We start from the raw sequence: 19,836 nt of genomic DNA on the forward strand, positions 1-19,836 counted from the left end.
GTAGTTGGTAAAGCATCTGCCTGCTGTGCATGCATTCAATATGGCACCAGTTCTACAATTTCAACCATTTCATTGTGAAAGACAGGACTTCATTCTTCTTTATGGCTTACTAGTATTCCATAGTGTACATACACCACATTTTCTTATCTAGTAATCAGTTGATGGACATCTGGGTTGATTCCATATCTTAGCTATCTTAGCTATTGTGAATTGGTCTGCAATAAACATATGGTTATAAATAAATCTTTCATATGCTGATTTCATTTCATTTGGATAAATTCCCAAAAGTGGATGGCTGGGTCATGTAGATCTATTTTCAAGTTTCTGAGCAATCTCCACAATGTCTTCCATAATGGTTGTGCTGTTTTACATTCCCACCAACAGTATTTTAGGTTACCTGTTTCTCTACATCCTTAGTAGCATTTGTTATTTTTTGATTTTTGGATGATAGCCATATCAACAGGGGTGAGGTGAAACCTCATTGCAGTTTGAATTAGCATTTCTCTGATGGCCAATGAGCCTGAGCATCTTTTCATGTGTTTTTTTGCCATTTATGTTTCTTCCTTGAAACACTTGAATCCACTTCTTAACTGGATTGTTTGTTTTGTTGTTGTTGAGTTTCTTGAGCTCTTTATCTATTCTGTATATTAACACTTTATCAGGTAAATAGTTTGCAAATATTTTCTCCAATTCTGTTGGTTCCCTGTTTACTTTGTTGAGTATTTCCTTTGCTATGCAAAAGCTTCTTAGCTTGATGTAATTCATTTGCCTATTTTTTGTCTTTATTGCTTGTGCTTCTCGACTCTTATCCAGGAAGTCTTTACTTAGGCCAATGTCTTGCAGTGTTTCCCTGCTTTCCTCTAGTAATGTGATGTTTTCATGTCTTAGGTATAGATTCTTGATGAATCATGAGTTCATTTTTTATAGAATGTAGGATAAGGGTCTTGTTTCATACTTCTGCATGCAGAGATCTAATTTTCCCAACAGCATTTGTTGAAGAGATTATCCTTTCTCCAGGGAGTAATTTTAGCTCATTTGTCAAAGATTAATTGATTGTAAATGTGTGGATTAATTCCCTCATATATTTTTAAATTGACATCTAAATTCTTATCTCAAATGTAATAGATGCAATTTATAGTTTTTGTATATTATATGAGATTTAATATATTTTAAAATGCACTTGATGTAGCAGATTGAAAGCCCAATTTATAAAACCTATCTGCTATACAAAACTTCACTGAAAGTCCTCATAGTAAAATAGTTAATTCAAAATTGTTTTGCCATAAAATTTTCAGCTTCCAGGAAAAATGCCATTATGTGTCCGAAACAGCAATTTTTCTGAATCTGAATTCTAATACACATAAGCTAAAATAAGGTGGGCATAGAATCTTTTCCTGGGCTTATTACCTGAATGAAATCGTATATGTATATATATATATATATATACACACACACACACACATATATATATATATAAATGGTATATATAAATCATATATATCATATATAATAAATATCATATATATACATCCTATATATAAATATTTGTATGTATATTTTTTCAGGAGCTTTATATTTTTGAAAAATCTCTCTGTTTTGGTCTCTTAGTTTTTTATACCCTGATAAATGCATTATAATAAGATTCATGTTGTGAAGGTGGTGCACTTTTTTTTTTGTAAAAAGGAAATGATCAATGAAAAAAGGGAGGTAGGAAAGGAGACAAACTGCAGGAGTTGTTCTCAGATAGATCAGCTTTGAAAAAGACTGCAAGGAGGTTGAGCATTTAAAGAAGGATTTCCTTAAAGTTGTCTAAGCAATATACATCTGAAAAGTATTCAAGTATCCTCAGGAATATGCATACCTCATTTAAAGATATTTAGACTGAGAATCCTCACAAGGTTAAAAACAAAATGTGCAGTAGCTAGTTTGTCTTCATTGGGAGAAATGAGACAGAAAGAGCATTTAAGAAAGTGTTCACTCCTGTGAGCTCCAGCACCTGCAAGTCCTCAGAGTAAAATTGTTTGCCATAACCATGCACACAAAAGGCAAAGGGATTTCCTAATAGGACTACTGTCACTGAGTGGCTTGATGGAATGCTTACAATGAGGTTGTGAGGTTGTGTCTGTGCTCTTCAGAAAATTGCAGTTGATTAGCAATATTCAGCAGAATGGGAAAGTGGTTACCTAAGTCTCACATCAGTCCTCTCACATTAAAATCAGAATAATTTGACCAAACAAGTATATTTGAATTTTATTTGGTTATCTGTTTAGCATTTGGTTCCTATAATTTTGAATGCAGCTACATCCTAAGAATGTACTTCTTAAATGGGTACTATACAAGATATTTTTACTTTACTATAAACATGATATCATATGTAAAATTTCACTGCATAAGAAGAATTTTCAGCTCTTTTATCAATCAAATGGAAAAAATAAGATTTATTCACTTACTTATTACTGGATAGATAATTTAGGAAGAGCATGCACATGCTTTATTAAAGGAACTTAGTTAATTTTAATGTTGCTGGAAAATAAAGTGCAAGATATAAGCAGTAGAGAAAAAGCTGGACTGATTAGAAGGTACTATGCATTGAAGGGTTTTGTAAGAATTGATTCTTTTTTTTTACCTTTTTTTTAAGCAGGACTCTAATGAATTTCAACTACTTTACAACAGAAATAAGAACTGTGTTAATGGAAATGGGATGCAACCTGACTCTAAATGTGTTAGTGAAAATTTCATCCAAAAGTTTCTGAAATAAATCAGTACAACTTCACCACTGAGCAATCTCACAAAGAATAAATCAGAATTTTGATGTTTAAACTCTCATCTGAAAGAGCTGGACTGCTTTTATTTGTTGTTTCCTTAATACCAATTTGGGCAAAAACAAAAAAAGAAATGCCTGTATGTATCAGTATCAATACAAATGGAGTTTTGTCACTTTGTTTTATATCTTCACCACACCAGTAGTTGAGAATAATATACTATTAAAGTTTTAATGACCTATGACTATTTATAAATTTACTGTATATAAGTTAAATAATCATCTTTTCATTTGGTTATTGTTTACAACCTTTGCCTGTATTTCTAGTTGATTATGGTCTTTTCACTTTTCAAAAAAAAATTTCTGGGGTTTCTATTCCATTCCATTGATCCACATGTCTATTTTTGTGCTAGTACCTTATTGTTTTGATTATAATTGTACTGTAATATGTCTTGAAATCTGGCATTATAATGCCTCCAGCTTTTTTTTGTTTTGTTTGGTTTGGTTTGGTTTGGTGTGGTTGTTTTTTTGTTTACAATTGCTTTAGCTTTTCAGGGTCTCTTGTGTTACCATATGAATTTTAACATCATTTTTTCTAAATCTGAAAAGAATATCCTTGGTATTTTGATAGGCATTGTATTGAATCTGTAAACTGCTTTGGGTAGTATGGATATGGTAGAATTTTTTCCATTTTAGGATATCTTCTTCTATTTCTTTGTGTTATTGGTCTTATTGTTTCTTAGGAATACCACCCGGGGCTATTTTTTTTCAAAAAGATTTACTAATTTATTTAAAGTCGGAATTTCAGAGAGAGAGGGAGAAACAGAGAGAGATCCTCCAACAACTAGCAACCTCCCCCCATGGCTGCAAACACGTGGCCAGGCTGAAGCCAGGAGCTAGGAGCTTCATCTTGGTCTCCCATGTGGGTGCAGGGGCCCAAGTACTTGAAACATCCTGTTACTTTTCCCAGGCAATTAGCAGGAAGCTGGGTCAGAAGTGGAGCAGCTAGAACTCAAAGGAGCCCATATGGGGTGCCAGTGATGCAAGCAGGGACTTTACCCACAACGCTGGCTCTCCTGGTGCTATTTTAAAATTTAGTGCTTTGTTTAAGCTTAAAATACTCTCCACAGTTCCACATTTCTCTCTCCACAGTTTTGTGTTTCTCATATCTTCTCCATCATCTTTTGGAGTTATTTTTTTTTTTTTACTTCTTTTTTCTCCCCAGAATTGTTTTACTGCTTTCTGGGTCAAATAATTTCATGTGTTTTTTTTTGTGTTTTTTTTTTTTTTTTTTTTTTCCCAATGGTCTCTGAGATTTCAGTCGTGCTTTAAGAAATATTCCACACTATAGGCTATGTTCTCAGTCTGGGCCTGCCCTCTTTGGCTGCTGGACCACTCAAATGAGTTCCTATCTCCTGTTGCTCTGAGATCTGAGACAGTGCCAATACCACAGGAGTTGGCTGGATGGGGAGACCTGGACTGTTTCTCTATAGCTTCCCATTCTCAATGAGGCTTCAGCCTAGGAAAGATTCGGTCCATCCATCCTCCTCCCTCCAGATCATTGGAAGGTCAAGAGGAGTTTGCATAACTAAGCCAGTGGGCCCCAAACTTCTCCTTGGGATTCCCAGAGCATGAGATATTAAGCTCTTTCTGGGATTTATCAGCACCATATCTTGAACTCTAGTCTCATTTTTGTGATTATCGATGTCTATCAACAGATCTTCAGGGCTGTCCATGTCAGTCCACAAGTGTCAGCAGCCGGCTGCCCAGGAGAGGCCAGTGGCTGAAGCTAGGCGTTGAGGCACTAGAAGCTGGGGAGAATGACAGCTTCATGAGTTGAGTCTTTGTCTCCAGAAACACAGCCTGCATTTTTATTTGTTTAAACCTTGACTTTTACCTCTTGAGAACATTTAGGATTTTCTTCCTAAACATCCTATGTATCTATTGTTTACCTTAAGTATTTATCTCTAAGTGTTTTTCCGTAAGTATTTTATTGCCCTTATAGATATTATCAGTGAAATGTTTGCTTCTAATATGATTATTACCACTAGTTTGTTATTTATAAAACATTTTTAAGATGCATTATTAATTTATTTGCAAATAATGTACTAAGTTAAATAATATTAAAGGAAAATAGCTATGCTTGCCTTGATTCTAACTTTAATGAGATGGCTTCCTGCATTTCCCCATTAAGCACAATGCTTAACAGATATGTTTTATTGGGTTTAAAAAGTTTCCAACTATTTATACTGCTATGCTTTAAGTGTTTATGTTCATTCCAAAACTCATGTTAAACTATTAAATTTCCAACATATTAAATTTCCAGTACAGCAACATTAAGAAGTGGGTTTTCAGCAAGTGGCTATTTCCTGTGAGCAGAGCCTTGATGAATGAGATTAGTACATGTAGGAAATACCTGCAAGGAATGGCACAGCATTTTAACCTTTCCATCTGCAAGTGAGGACACAGTGTTCATTCCCTCAGGCACACCAACAAGGTACCATCTTGTGGGCAGACAGCAGCCCTCCCGAGACACCAGGTACGGTGTCTTCTCGTGGACTTTCCAGCCTCCAAAACCATGAGAAAGTAGATCCTATTCTCTTTCTTTAAGATTTATGTATTTGAAAGGCAGAGTTGAGAAGAGAGAGAGAGAGAGAGAGAGAGAGAGAGAATTTATTCCATTTGCCAGTTCACTCTCCAAATGGCCACAACAGCTGGGAGTGGGCCAAGCAGAAGCCAGGAGACAGGATCTCCATCCAGGTCTTCCATGTGGGTAGCAGGGGCCCAAGTAGCTGGGTCAGCTTCTGCTGCCTTCCTAGGCACATTCCTAGGGATCCAGAGCAGAAGCAGAGCTTTTGAGAGTCAAACTGGTTCTCATATGTGATGCTGGTGTTGCAGTTAATGACTTAACCCACTGCGCCACAAGTCAGCCTCAAAATCCTATTCTTTGTACATTACCCAGTCCCAGATATTTTGTTATGGAAGCACTAATGGACTGAAACACATATGTTATTCAAATTTTTTGAATAAAATATATATTGAACTCTTTTTTTTCAATTTTTTGACAGGCAGAGTGGACAGTGAGAGAGAGAGACAGAGAGAAAGGTCTTCCTTTTGCCATTGGTTCACCCTCCAATGGCAGCCACGGCTGGCGCGCTGTGGCCGGTGCACCGCGCTGATCCGATGGCAGGGGCCAGGTACTTCTCCTGGTCTCCCATGGGGTGCAGGGCCCAAGTACTTGGACCATCCTCCACTGCACTCCCTGGCCACAGCAGAGAGCTGGCCTGGAAGAGGGGCAGCCGGGACAGAATCCGGCACCCTGACTGGGACTAGAACCCGGTGTGCCGGTGCCGCAAGGCGGAGGATTAGCCTAGTGAGCCGTGGTGCCGGCCTAGATATTGAACTCTTAAAAATATTTCAAGATGGAATGATACATATGGTTATTTTTGTATTTAATGATATGATAAATCTTTATTAATGTTTTTTTAATTGACAATACCTTCATATTCTTAAAATGAAGTACACTTAGGTATATTATTTTAAAAATATATTTTGGGGCTGGCGCAGTAGGTTAATCCTCCTCCTGTGGCAGCAGCATCCAATATGGGTGCCAGTTGTAGTCCGGCTGCTCCTCTTCCAATCCAGCTCTTTACTAATTTATGAAACCTTACCATTGGAAATAAAACTACTAATAAATCTAATCCTTGTCTTGATGTTTGATGAGATGGTAGTAGGAAGGAATGCACATGTAATAAGGATACCTAACTAAAGCTGTACAGAGTCCATTTCACTGATCAGGGAGAACATATGATATTTGTCCCTTTGGGACTGGCTTCATTCACTCAGCATGATGTTTTCCAGATTCCTCCATTTTGTTGCAAATGACCGGATTTCATTGTTTTTGACAGCTGTATAGTATTCTATAGAGTACATGTCCCATAATTTCTTTATCCAGTCTACTGTTGATGGGCATTTAGGTTGATTCCAGGTCTTAGCTATTGTGAATTGAGCTGCAGTAAACATTAATGTGCAGACTGCTTTTTTGTTTGCCAATTTAATTTCCTTTGGGTAAATTCCAAGGAGTGGGATGGCTGGGTTGAATGGTAGGGTTATATTCAGGTTTCTGAGGAATCTCCAGACTGACTTCCACAGTGGCTTTACCAGTTTGCATTCCCACCAACAGTGGGTTAGTGTCCATTTTTCCCCACATCCTTGCCAGCATCTGTTGTTGGTAGATTTCTGTATGTGAGCCATTCTAACTGGGGTGAGGTGTAACCTCATTGTGGTTTTGATTTGCATATCCCTGATCGCTAGTAACCCTGAACATTTTTTCATGTGTCTGTTGGCCATTTGGATTAGCAACAAAATGGAGGAATCTGGAAAACATCATGCTGAGTGAAATAAGCCAGTCCCAAAGGGACAAATATCATATGTTCTCCCTGATCGGTGACAACTAACCGAGCACCAAAAAGGAAACCTGTTGAAGTGAAATGGACACTATGAGAAACAGTGACTTGATCAGCCCTTGTGCTGACTACAGAGGAACAACTTAATACTTTATCCCTTTTAGTAATTTTTTTATTCTACTTCATACTGTTGGTTGAACTCTTTAATTAACACACAATTATTCTTTGGTGTTTAAATTTAACTGAAAAGTGATCCCTGTTAAATATAAGAGTGGGAATAAGAGAGGGAGGAGATGTACAATTTGGGACGTGCTCAAGCTGACTTGCCCCAAATGGTAGTTAGAAACGTGCCAGGGGATTCCAATTCAATCCCATCAAGGTGACATGTACCAATGCCATCTCCCTAGTCCAAGTGATCAGTTTCAGTTCATAATTGATCATAATGATAGGATTAAGAGTCAAAGGGATCACATAAACAAGACTAGTGTCTGCTAATACTAACTGAAAGAATTAAAAAGGAGAGAACGATCCAACATGGGAAGCGGGATACACAGCTGACTCATAGAATGGCAGATGTCCTTAAATAGCACTCTGGCCTCAGAATCAGCCCTTAAGGCATTCAGATGTAGCTGAAGAACCCATGAGAGTATTTCAGGCATGGAAAGAAAAGACACTCTGGCAAAAAAAAAACAAACAAAAAAAAAAAAAACAAAAAAAAAAACAAACAAACCAACTTCTAAATGAAAGATCTCTGCGAGTGAGATCCCAGCAGAAAGAACGGGCCATCAAAGAAGGAGGTACCTTTCTCTGAAGGGAGGAGAGAACTTCCACTTTGACTATGAGCTTGTCTGAATAGGATTAGAGTCAGCGAACTCAAGAGGCTTCCATAGCTTTGGCAACTCATGACAAGAGCTTAGGGGGATTACTGACGCCATAAACAAGAGTGTCAATTTGTTAAGTCAACAACAGGAGTCACTGTGCACGTACTCCCCATGTAGGATCTCTGTCCTTAATGTGTTGTCCAATATGAATTAATGCTATAACTAGTACTCAAACAGTATTTTTCACTTTATGTTTCTGTGTGGGTGCAAACTGTTGAAATCTTTTTTAAGGTATACTAAATTGATCTTCTGTATATAAAGATAATTGAAAATGAATCTTGATGTGAATGGAATGGGAGAGGGAGCAGGAGATGGGAGGGTTGCGGGTGGGAGGGAAGTTATGGGGTGGGGGGCGGCACTGTAATCCAAAAGCTGTACTTTGGAAATTTATATTTATTAAATAAAGGTTAAAACAAATAAAGCTGTATAGACTGTAAGACAACATTACTCCCTGAAAACATATTATTTGCCTATTTCAGAGATAATAAAAATTACTAGCTTTAATTTTCTCTAAAAGTTAAGCATTACTTTAAACTGAAATAGAAATGACTCTTGACCATTTGTCCATTCATATTTTAGACTAAAACTTTATTATATGAGCAATTCAATAAATAATCTTATGATTAACTGAAATTATTCCGAAGCCATGGGGATATTGCTGCATGATAACTTATGAAAAGGACACAGTGCATTCCTATTAGTTAACTGACTACAAGACACTCTAACATCTGAAAATTAAATAAAATATCTAGAAGATGGGCAAATGGGCAGCAGCAATTTATAAAGGGGACAAACTGGCAAATCTGTGGTTTCTCTATTGAACTACAGCCCTCTTTATAGGTAATGAGTGTCATGATATTTATGCTGTTTGCTGTGGTCGACAGAAATTTGTTATCCTTTTAATAAATGATTCCATCACTTGTTTAGTTTACTTTTGTTTGCCTGTTAATTTTTATTTTTTGCTTTGTTTGTGTACACTTAAGCAACATCAAATGAAAAGTTGACTAATTAACAAATTTTTATGATAAATAATAAATATATATTATTATTGAACCAATTCTTTGATCCGAATAACTACCTAACAATTGCCAGGTTTCAACCATCTTATGCGTTCAGAGAATCTGTCCCCTTTGGACAAAAATAATTGATATCTGTATCCAAATCTCTTTCTATATCCATATCTTGGAGGTTTAGTTTGACTGTTTTTATAAAGTTAGATAATGAACATAAATTCTTAGCATTTAGAACCTAATCTCTATTTAAATTGATGCAAGGTGTTTTGTTCTTGACCAAGTATTGGTTTGTGTTATGCTTTGTTCTTCACATATTTTCTCAGCATTTTATTTTTTCTCACTCTGCTTTAAGTTTGCAAAAGCTGGGAATTACAGTAGATGTTGAGCAAATTCATTCAGCATCAAACACTTATTGAAAGCCCTTTCCTACAGTAGGATCTGCTGATGTATGAGGGAGTCAAGATGTAAAAGGCTCTGTTTCTGTCATCCTACTGTGGAGCAGTCAGTACACGGACTCAGTCATTTTTCCTTTTTGAAAGAGTGAAGGTAATGAGGCAAATTTTATGACATATTCAAAAATCACCCCCCTTCTCCTGATTTTGACCAATTTCTGAAGATATTCTGGTTTACAAAATTACTGCTGCTCAGAACTGAATATCTTCTGAGACGAAACTTCAATCATAAATTCCAACCTATTTCTAAATTAGATAGGATCCTAGCAAGATACCTAAGACTTTTGCTGCGCAATAGTTCTACCTTATCCACAGCTGTCATTTCTGCATTTTAATGCTGTGCAGTCAACAATGGTATGAAAATAGTACATGGCACATTCCAGAAGTAGATAATTTGAGTTTTCAAGTACATAACATTTTGAGAAGTGTGATAAAATCTCGCATTGTCCTGCTCATTCCTCCATGGAATGTGAGCCCTCCTTTTGGTTAGAGCTAAGTAGGGTCAGCTATGAAAAGGAAATCTGGGTTGAGCTTCATGATAAAAGCCACTACTTGGGAGTGCCAGTTTGAGTCCAGATGCTTTCCTTCAGTAATGTCTTCCTGCTAATGTGCCTGAGAAGGCAGCATATGATGGTTCAAGTGCTTGGGTACCTGTCACTTATATGGGCAGCCTGGATGGAGTTCCAGGCTCCTGACTTCATTCTCGTTAAAGCCTGTTTTGGGAATTTGGAGAATGAACCAGTGATGGAAGACTTCCTCTCTCTCTGTCTCTACCTCACTCTGTGCGGCTTTGCCTTTCAAATAAACAAGTTTTAAAAAAAAGGAAATCCAGCTCAGTCCTCACACCCCTTTTCTTCACTGCACTCCCTCATGAATGTATAGAGAAAGTTGCACATCTTGGAGGCATCTATGCCTTTACTGGAAAGAGTCCTTAAAGAATGTTGGTGAATTTAGCTTTAATAGGAATACTATTGGAGCTCTTTTGAATAGCTCAAATTAAAATAGAGTTGCATAATTTTAGTGTATTAAAATAATAAACTCAATTTAAAACCTGTTTTTATCACTAAACCAAAAGAAATTTGTGTATATACAAGCCAAAAGTAGCGCTTGCCAGGGTTACCTATTTGTTTTCACCACTATTGTCTCTCTTAAATTACAATGTTTGAAAGACGTTGAAGAGGGAGCTTTGTAAGAGCAAACAAAGAAGACAAGTAAAGAAATTTTTATGTTTGAAGTGTATATTTAGTTACTGAGAGGGAACAAGTGAGGGAGTTCAGGGGTGAACAACAAACCCTTTTTCTAAGCACATAGAAGGGGAAAATAAGAGAATCAGAGAAATGTTACAGTTGGAAGGCCCTGAAAGAGTCTCACTGATGGCAAAACTCAGTAAGAAAATTCAAGGCCATGACAGAACTAAGGGAAACCCACATTTTCAGAGCAAGTACAGACCTACGTGACTAGGTCTTTCATATGTCTTGGATTCTAGTCTGTTGTTTGTTACTATAACACAATATCAGGTGCAGAGAAAAGAAGACAAATTAGTTCACAGTTCTGGAGGTTCAAAGAACTGACTCTTGAGGTTATATTTTCCCTGGCAGAATTCCAAGAGGGCACAGGGGTACAGGGTATCACATGAAAAGATACAGGGAATATATGTGTGTGTGTGTGTGTATGTGTGTGTGTCCTCTGGTCTCTCTCCCTCTTTTTATAGAGATACTAGTGTTTAATCATGAGAGCTTCCTACAGAAGACTTTACCAAATCCTAACCATTTCCCAAAGACCCTATCTCTCAACACCATAATTGGATTAATTTTCCACTCTCTTAATACTAAACAAGGGGATTACATTTCAATATGCAATCCCTTGTTGGACATCCTCAAACCAGATTCAAAACACAGTATCCTTTTATTTCACGTTCAAGTCACTGAAAAAAATTTCATGGTGCAAAATCCTTTTATATTCTTTCAAAGCCTATGGAAACTTCATTTCCACCTGCTAATGATTGACATTGGGCAAGCATACCTACTATCTTAGGTAGTATGGAATAAACACCTACATAATGAAGTAATCAATTTATATGTTTTCTGACTCTTTTGGCATGAGGGGAAAATTATCTTTTACTTGTTCCTAATAAAAAGCATGATGATACATTGCTTTATAACCTGTTGATGACAGCAGTATTTACTCTTTCAAACACAACATTGTATAGTTTTTCCAGGGGCCCAATTTGGCCATTGATAATAGCTACAAATGTTATCTATCCAATTTTCTATCAATTGCCAGCCTGTGAAGGCATAGAATATCTTATCTCTAGCTCAGACCTTTTCCACAGATTTTTAATATAAGTTTATTTAAGTGGGAGGGGGAGAAAGAGGAGATAAAGAGAGAGAGAGAGAGAGAGAGAGAGAGAAAGAGAGAGAGAGAGAGAAACTCTCCAATCCACATCACTGGTTCATTCCCCAAATGTCCACAACAGCCAGAGGGCTGAAGCTGGGAGCCAGGCACTCAATCCAAGCTTTCCATGTTGACGGCAAGGAATCAACTACTTGAATCATCCTCGCTGCCTCTCAGTGTCTGTATTAGCAGGAAGCTGGAGTCAAGAAATGGAGCTAGGTATCAAATCCTTTTATTCTGAAGTGGGATGCAGGCATTCTCACACTGGCATTTTAACTGCTAAGTGAAATACCCGCCCTTCCCACAAGTATTTGGTGATAACAAGTAGAAGGCCAGCAAGACTTACAGCCTCAGCTCAAAACTGAACCATCTGCAGCATAATGCAAATGCATTATATTTTATGAATATTATATTATATTATATTATGCTATATTCATTATATTATACCAGAATTTAGAGAAAAAGATAGATAACATTGTATGGTTTCCAAAGTCTAAAATATAGTGTTTTTTTTTTTTTTTGACAGGCAGAGTGGATAGTGAGAGAGAGAGACAGAGAGAGAAAGGTCTTCCTTTGCCGTTGGTTCACCCTCCAATGGCCGCCGCTGCAGCCGGCGCACCGCGCTGATCCGATGGCAGGAGCCAGGATCCAGGTGCTTTTTCCTGGTCTCCCATGGGGTGCAGGGCCCAAGCACCTGGGCCATCCTCCACTGCACTCCCTGGCCATAGCAGAGAGCTGGCCTGGAAGAGGGGCAACCGGGACAGAATCCGGCGCCCCGACCGGGACTAGAACCCGGTGTGCCGGCGCCACAAGGTGGAGGATTAGCCTATTGAGCCACGGAGCCGGCCAAAAATATAGTGTTTTTTTTAAAGATTCATTTTATTTATTTGAAAGACAGAGTTACAGAGAGAGGTAGAGACAGAGAGAGAGGTTTCCCATCCGCTGGTTCACTCCCCAGATGACCGCAACGGCCAGAGCTGCGCCAGTCCGAAGCCAGGAGCTTCTTTTGGGTCTCCCACGCAGGTACAGGGGCCCAAGGACTTGGGCCATCTTCTATTGCTATCCCAGGCCATAGCAGAGAGCTGGATTAGAAGAGGAGCAGCCGGGACTAGAACCAGCGCCCATATGGGATGCCGGCATCTCAGGTCAGGGCATTAACCTACTGCGCCACAGTGCTGGCCCCTAAAATATAGTTTAAGAAAATGAAATTTGGCCAGCGCTGTGGCTCAATAGGCTAATCCTCCACCTGCGGCTCTAGCACACCAGGTTCTAGTCCCAGTTGGGGTGCCGGATTCTGTCCCGGATGCTCCTCTTCCAGTCCAGCTCTCTGCTGTGGCCCAGGAGTGCAGTGGAGGATGGCCCAAGTGCTTGGGCCCTGCACCCACATAGGAGAGCAGGAGGAAGCACCTGGCTCCTGGCTTTGGATCAGAGCAGCGCACCGGCCTTGGTGGCCATTTGGGTGGTGAACCATAGAAGGAGGACCTTTCTCTGTCTCTCTCTTTCACCATCTAATTCTGCCGGAAAAAAAAAAAAAAAAAAAAAAAAAAAAAAAAAAAAACCATGAATTTCAAAAGTACTTTGCATCAAAATAAATTTACTTTTTATTCCATTTTCCAAGTTTTTTGAAGTACCCTCATACACAGTTTTAATTTCCTAAATGAATGGATTTTATTTGCCATCTGAGTTTCCATTAATACTTGCATCAGTAAGCATTCAGAGAAGCAGAGCTCTGCCGAGTCAGAGCCTTCCAACCAGAGACCATGAATAGGCTCAGTGCATATGCAAGAGAGTTTGCATGGGGCCTTGGTGCCACCATAAGGACTTAGGTATTATCTTTTGAACAGTTTGGAACCCTCAGAACTTTCCAGATATTCCAAATACAAGTAAAATGTTCCTAATGCTCAGTTTGTTTCTGAAGATATGTAATATTTTTGTGTTCATGCCTCAAACAGTGATTGTCATTTTAATTCATCTTAGGGATTTATTTTTGTTATTAAAGGAAAAAATCAGTTTCAGAAAGCCAGATTTTATATGATGTCCTTATCAAAAATTGGATGAGTCCCCAGGTCTCTGGATTACTAATGGTGTACCTCGTACCCTGGGGACTGAACTACATTTGTGGGCCCATACATCATCTGGTCCATTTGTTTCACTATGGGGACCACCTCAGGATGAAAATTCCTGAAGAGATGGGCGTTCCTTACACTCTGTTCCCTTGCTCCTGATACCCAAGGCTGCCACCACACCCTCCTTAGAAGCCCCATGCCATATGACTAGCTGTCCTCTGAGGGGTGGGGTAACCCAGCCTATTTCATCAAGATCAATTTCAAGATTGCTTTTCTGTCCTGTTGGGAGTTGATGTGAACACATCATGCTCTCCTGGGTCAGTTTCTATTCCTGATTCCAGTTACTTGCACCAGGCAACAGATAACAGCTCAAGTAGCGGCATCCCTGTCACCCATGTAGGAAGCCTGGCCCAACCCTGACTGTTGTAGATACTTGGAAAGTGAACCAGTGGATAGAAATTCTCTCTCTCTCTTTCATAAATAAAACCTAAAACATTTTTAAGTAAAAAAAAATTTGTTGGCTTCCGTAGATAAATTGTAAAGGACAGGAAGTTATTTGGAACAGGCGTTGAGTGACAACTGCCTACTTTCTTATTTTTGTCTCTCTCCGCTTCCAATCCGGCTCCCTGCTAATGTGCCTGGGAAAGCAGCAAAAGACAGCCCAAGTGCTTAAAATATTTTTAACAAAATCATGTAATGGTTGAGGAGAAACAAATCCATTTGTGTAGTTTTTCTGAGGACTTTTTTTTATTGGAGTGAAATGGGCATTTTGAGATTTGATGAGTGCTTACAGCCCTTGTCTACTGTCGAGGAACAGTGTTTTTTCTTTTTACTATTTGTTGAACTCTTTACTTAGTATAGAATTGACCTTATTAGTATAAAGTAAACTGAAAGTAGATCTTTGCAGAAATTAAGAATGGAAATAGAGAGAGGAAGAAGGGTTGGAGCATGAACAGGAAGGAGGGTAGGATGGGAAGTATCACTATGTTCCTAAATCTGTATATATGAAATACATGAAGCTTGTATACCTTAGGGGCTGGTGCTGTGCCGTAATGGGTAAGGCTGCCTCCTGCAGTGCCAGCATCCCATATGGGCGCAGGTTCAAATCCTGGATGCTTCACTTCCGAACCAGCTCTGTACTATGGCCCAGGAAAGCAGTGGAAGATGACCTAAGTCCCTGGGCCTCTACACTCGCGTGGGAGACCCGGAAGAGGACCCAGGCTTCTGACTTCAGATTGGCGCAGCTCCAGCTGTTGAGGCCAATGGGGGAGTGAACCAGCAGATGCATGACCTCTCTCTATCTCTCTGCCTCTCCTTCTCTCTCTGTTTAACTTTGACTTTCAAATAAATAAATAAAACTTGTATAACTTAAATAAAATTTAAAAAGCGATTTTTATAGAACGCAGTTTGAGGAGATGCAGGAACATCACCACGATTTAAACTGAAGTGGCAATCTAGCTTTAGATGAATAATGGGGCACTGATTTGATTCAGTGGCTTGAGGAACAAGAGGCTGCAAGACAGATAACTGCAGGAGACTCGGCTGTGGTGCCACAACCTAAAATAGTTTCAATGTGAAAAGTAGGAGGCTTTTGAGATGATTAAGGGGCTACATTTTAAGAGTAAGATTTCAACTCTAAGTTTGCTTTTCAAAACTGTCACTAATTATGTTATAGGCTATAGAGGAATCGACTTACTAAAATGAGGTGACTTGATAGACCTACCTGAAAATATTTCATTAAAGAAAAGAATTCCAAAATAGTCAGTGCCACCTCCTCAAAACCCTATCTAAGTGAACTAGTGTAGGGACATGGGGACAGATGAGAAATCTTTTGCCTCAAGTGTAGTGAATCTAGATGCTGAAGTTCTGAGACTCTGGGAATGTCAGGGGGCTAGGTCATGACCTTAAGGAATATTCTTTGGATGTCCTTGGCTCTGGGCATTGCAGCTGAAACTCTCATGCCTTTGTTTTGTTTCCAAGCCTCCTCTCTACCCCTCTAACCCTGGCTTGATTCTGAAAACCACATAATGTTTTGTTTTGTTTTTTTTTTTTAAATAAATTCTGAAGTAGCCAGAACTGATTGCCGGGTTTTGCAAACAAGAATACTGATGAATGCAAGCCCCAATCTTTGTTTATTTGGTATAGATTTAATCAGCAAATGTCTAGACATATGCATTTTAAAAAATAGTTAACAATGGTCACACCATTAATTACATAGGAGTTTGTGGATTTGACAGATATGTAACCGTTATCAATATGTTTTCTGTGAGAAAACAGGTTTCACACCCTATCGTGACTTTTCAAAGAACTTTGACAAAGATTAGCTATTTATTAGTAAAGGGTTTCTGAATTAGCAAAAAGAGGAGGCTTTTTTTCCAATACAAAGAAAATTAACTGCTTAAAAATAATTTTGTTCACAGTAAGCTTTCTGACTATCAAATTCCCAGCTTAGCTTTCTTAAAATGACTGTTATTATCTCAGTTAAGAGACTATATATAGGAGCTCAAATTTTCAGCAGATTGATGAAATGTCAGCTCCTTTAGAGAATAGATTTTCAGTAATCCATCTGGTAATGGTCTCTGTTTTTTTTAAAAGCTTGATATTTCAAAATAAAAGACAGAGGAAAATATTTTAATCTCTTTGCCTTATTATTTTGACATGATGGCATATTTATTCAATAGAAGATCTCCACAAGTAATTGCAGTTTCCATTAAAGCCATCTCTCATGTTCATCTGTCAGTCTGGATTTGCTGTAGTTCGCGTCTCATTCTCTGGTTTACCTACAAAGAAAATTTTGATTGGAATTTAGCACTTTCAAAATTTTCTTGTAACTCTTTGCCTCTTCCTCAGAAAGGAAATTCTTTAAAATGGTGGACTTGACTAGAAGTTTAACATGAATGCAAAGTTGATGAAAGATTATCTCAAGGTCCTGGAGCTAATCAGTGACAAAATCAGGATGCTAACAGAGATGTTAGGCTCCACGGTCATGTCCTATTTCCGGTAAAGTACTGTCTTTGCTTAGGTATCATTGTTTTAGATTATTTTCCTGGGTAAAATATTGCATTCTTTTTTCCTACTTGGACATGCACTTAGTGGTTTTTAATTCTTCTATACACATTAGGGAGCTTAAGTTAATAAATCACAGATTGAATTTATTTTAATATCATTTCTTCTGATACAAAAATTTAGAATTTTTTTCAAAAGTCATATATAACATATACTTGAGAAATCTAAAAGTTAACTAAAATTATTTTTAATGTTTGATATTACCATGTTATAATATTTAAAACGTTAATTTCAATGCATTGTGAGTATGCTAGACTTTTCCTTAAACACCCTATTATCATGTGATTTTTGTCCGTTTTGCATTTTTTTTTTTTTGACAGGCAGAGTTAGACAGTGAGAGAGAGAGACAGAGAGAAAGGTCTTCCTTCCATTGGTTCACAACCCCCAAATGGCCGCTATGGCCAGTGCACTGCGGCTGGCGAGCTGCACCAATCCAAAGCCAGGAGCCAGGTGCTTCCTCCTGGTCTCCCATGCAGGTGCAGGGCCCAAGCACTTGGGCCATCCTCCACTGCCTTCCCAGGCCACAGCAGAGAGCTGGACTGGAAGAGGAGCAACTGGGACAGAATCCGGTGCCCCATCTGGTACTAGAACCTGGGGTGCTGGCACGGCAGGCAGAGGATTATCCTAGTGAGCTGCAGCGCCGGCCTGTTTTGTATTTGATTTCTACATTAATTTCCTGAGGCTGATATTACACAATACTGTAAATTGGTGGCTTGGAATAGGAGCAATTTGTTGTCTCACAGTTCTGAAGACCAGGAGTCTGAAATCAAACTCCCTCTGAAGACTCTAGGGAACAATCTGCTCCAGGCTTCTCTCCAGTGTCTGCTAGTTCCCAGGACTCTGGCAGTATTATTCCAATCTTCACATGGTGCCAAGTGTTCTGTAAAAATACTTATCTGTCTGCCTGTCTGTCATCTACCTACCTACCTACCTATTGTTACATAATAGGAAAAGCAAAAGAGAGGGAGGGAGAAAAAATGAAAGAGAGAGAGAGATCCTTCATCCAGTTGTGTTGAGGTTGGTTTCTTCCTGAGAGGATTCGTTCTGAGAGGAGGAGCGTGGTGGGGGCAAGAGGCTCGGAGTCACCACACAGACGCCGGAAGTCGGGTGAAAGCAGGCCAGAGGCAAGCAACCTGCAGACTCGTTTATTTCAGTTGCTACAGCTACTTATATAGCCAAGGCAGCCAATCCAGTCAAGGGGCAGTCTATGCCCTAACAAATCACAGCCTGTTGCCAGGCAGTTTCCAAAGCCATCCAATCACAGCCTGTTGCCAGGGACTCTTGTTGCCAGGCAGTTTCTGAAACCATCCAATCACGGCCTCCTGTCAGTCAGGCTGTTGTCATGTGGTTTCCAAAGCCATCCAATCATGGCCTGTTTGCCAGGCAGTTTCTGTTGTTAGCGGCCATCTTGACAGGACCTTTTCACCTCAACGGCCATCTTAGCATGACTTTTTCACCTCCTCATTCCACCACATACTTGTTCACTCCCCAAATGCTGGCAACTGATGATGTTGAGACAGGCCAAAGCTAGGAGCTCATAATTCCATCTGCGTCTCAACCATGGGAGGCAGGGACTCAATTACCTGAGCCATCAACTGCTAAACCCATGATGCACATTAGTAGGAAGCTGGATCTGAAGCTGAGTAGCTGTGACTCCAGCCAGGAATTGGACACAGTACCTGGGACACAGGTACTGGGACACATGCATATAAAGATATGGTTTAACCCTCAGAGCCACAATAGATGTCCTTGTGTCCTTTTTAAAATAGACAGCAAACATAAGGGATTAGGAGCCCATCCAGCCCCAGAATGACTTCATAAGTAGTTAAATCTACAATGGCTGCAAATTCCAAGTAAGATCACATTCTGAAGCTCCAGGGGTTCGAATTTCAGCCAACACCATTCAGCCCATAACAAATTTCCAATATTGTTGGTGCCAAGTGATTACTCAAATCTAGCCAGTGTTTCTTTATCTGAAATCTAAGGATTCCCGTGCTAGCAAATTTTCTTCCATGTCTAGAAGTTCTCAAGTTGTGAAGATGTGATACACAGTGACTTCTACTTTAGATGAAAGTCCTGGGGATATAAAAGGGATTTGAATTATTTTATTGTGCTGTTATACCTGCATTACTTCCAGCTCCAATCTAAGCTCAACGACATCAAAATCAAGCCCAATTATTATAAATTCTACCTCAGTTTGAGAATAGGAAAGAGTATCTCAGCCAATAACTGAGGTAGTAAACAAGAAATGAAAGCGGGCACTCAGCAATGCCACATGCTAATTCCATTGAAAATCCCAGGAAATAAATATTTGAGAAAGGTGAAACCAGATCATAGGTGTAGCTAAAATAACAGATACTGGAGAGGTTTGGATTTGGAAAATATTGAATTGGACTTGTTCTCTACCTAAAGTTATCTTAAATTTTAAATCCTGACAATTGAGCTCCACACATTCCTCTAATAGCTGGAGCTATGTGGAATCTTGAGGTCTCATGAATACTATATTCATAAAGTCTTCTCCAAGTACAATAGGACTTCGTGGTCTCTGTTTGAGGACATGATACTCACATTCAGAAGGAGGTAGGGGCTTAAAAACTGTTGGATACAAACATAACAAAAGGGCTAGTTTTTTGTTCACTCCATTATTCCTAAAGCTTTTCTTGCCTTTTTTTTTTTTTTTTTGACAGGCAGAGTGGACAGTGAGAGAGAGAGACAGAGAGAAAGGTCTTCCTTTTTCCATTGGTTCACCCCCCAATGGCCACTGTGGCTGGCGAGCTGCAGTCAGTGCATAGCACTG

The sequence above is a fragment of the Oryctolagus cuniculus genome, chromosome 6, assembly GCF_051225735.1.
Source record: "Oryctolagus cuniculus isolate XC-2025 breed Fujian yellow rabbit chromosome 6, ASM5122573v1, whole genome shotgun sequence".
Classification (NCBI taxonomy): Eukaryota; Metazoa; Chordata; class Mammalia; order Lagomorpha; family Leporidae; genus Oryctolagus; species Oryctolagus cuniculus.